Raw genomic sequence first — 2,375 nt, forward strand, 5'->3', positions numbered from 1 at the left:
CTCGCTTGACATTCAGCGGCTCTACGCCATTACTCCTCAATAATATGGCTATGTTCCAATATTCACTTCCAGCGCTGAAAAGCTATAGTTCATGTTACGTATATTATAGATTTTTAGCGCTGTCAGTAATTTTGGAACACAGCCTATATCATAAACTCCACTCGGACAAGAGGTCTGTTCTTTCGCGCTGCACTACTGCACTTATTGCACTAGTGTAGCAGTGCAGAGCGAAAGAACAGACCTTAGATTGAACATACCAATCTACTTTTCTATTGGCGGACACGATCAATCCGACGCATGGGCATAACATTCAAAATAGTAAACTTAGAAAAAATAGGAAATATATTCCCCCACCGTGGTGTTGGGACGGAACCTCTCTCTCAGTTAGCAATATAGTAGTATTATATAATACATATATGAAAATCTTGCCCTAACGTCATTTTCTGGTCGATCGATACATAGTCGATATTCTGGAGTTTAGTATCGATACATGCAAATATCGTTGGACGAAATATCGATACAAAAAATCGAAATATCGGCTGCGAAATATCGATATTTGCAATATCGATATTGTATTGCACATCCCTATTCTATGGTATAAAAAAGCTGGTATGGTATAAAGACGCAACGACGTCTACCGACGTCTATCGTTATTATTAAGTTAAGCATATAAAAATGGACCTGCTCTTATTTCTATGGGAATAAAGATTAGATAATGAATTAAGTTGAAACTCTACTATAAAAAAAAAAATAAAAATAAATGTGATCACAGATAATATACCTCAGTAAATATTACTTCAGTAAGAACAATCTTTAATATAAAAAAATTGAATTGAATTACAAATTATATAAGATAAACTTTAAATAAATTACCTTCTATCGTTACATGTGTTGATATGTTTATGAATATATATATATATATATATATATATTCATAAACATATCACACATGTAACACATGGAAGCCGCCATATTCTTGCAAACAACCGAAGTTTGTGCATTTCACCCTTAAGCGACGTCTACATTGGAAATAAACAGTAAGAAGTAGAAAGTAAAAATAAGAAATTGACCAATCATAGTTAATTATTTTTCTCACATTCGACTGTGGTTGGTCAATTTCTTACTCTTACTTCCTACTTCTTGCTATTTACTTCCAATGTAGACGTCCCTTTATACGTATTATACATATTTTATGGTATGTAAAAAACCCTAGAAAATACTCGAAAAACCCAACCCTGGGTAGCGATCATGGTATCAATCATGAATCTTTTCACGTGAGTTTAATTTTACTATCGATCATATAACTTTTTTCCTTAGCATGAAATCGTGAAAAGTGAGCAATTTTTAAATATTTGTAATAATTATTATAAACTTGTCCCGGATCTGTTTTGATAATTGTTTTAATTCTTCCCAGAGACAGTTGTAATAATTTTTCACGCTATTCCTCGCCGTGTAAAGCATTTTCGGTTTCTTCCTGCAACTCTTGCGTACTTTTATTTAATGTGCATCTGTATTTATAATGTATAATATACTGTTGTAATCTTTTCTTTGTACATTTTATGCAAAATTCTTTATCATATAATTTCAATTTTAAAAAAGTATGCAACCATACAAAGTAAAATTCACTAGAGCAGTTGTCCACATTATTTTGAATTGTGGAATACGCATACGCATGGAAAAAGCATCGGAAAGCAGTACTGAGTTATCTTAAACCATGAAGATACTAGATGGTTGTTCCTATTACATTTTTCGACCCTAGTGGAACTAACTCGTATTCGATTTAACGTAAACACTCAGAGTTGGGTCGAGTTGAGTTAGTTTTACTATAGTATATGTATCAACTCCACCCAGCGCATTTGCATAGAGTATAATTACATTAAAGTGAGTAAAATAATAGATTATAAATATTCTCATGTTTGCTTATAATATTTCTTCATGTTATATATTATTTTTTTAGAATGAATGTAACACACAAACAAAAAATAAAATAATAAAATAATAAAATTAATTACAATAATATAATAATAATTATTATTACTTATATAATTCCTGAAATTGTTTTTCTGGGATATCAAAAAGATCTTGAGTATCTCTTAAAATTTTATGCATAATACGTAAATTCTCGTTTCTTTCGTTTTGTTCCTCGTTAACTATCCACCATGCAGCAGCCATCGTAATTGATTAACTTATTATGAATATAGATATTATTTTTTACGGGAAATATTAATTCGCATGAAAGTTTTCACTTTTTCGCACTAAAATTTTCACTTTTTCGCTTTACGTGAAAATTTTCATTTTTTCACGAATTCACCCTAAGTGAAAAGATACATGATCGACCCCCATGAATCTTTTCCCCTAGTGTGAACTCGTGAAAA

The sequence above is a fragment of the Odontomachus brunneus genome, unplaced genomic scaffold (genome assembly GCF_010583005.1).
Source record: "Odontomachus brunneus isolate Ranch 3 - 2012 unplaced genomic scaffold, Obru_v1 Obru_scaffold_028, whole genome shotgun sequence".
Lineage (NCBI taxonomy): Eukaryota > Metazoa > Arthropoda > Insecta > Hymenoptera > Formicidae > Odontomachus > Odontomachus brunneus.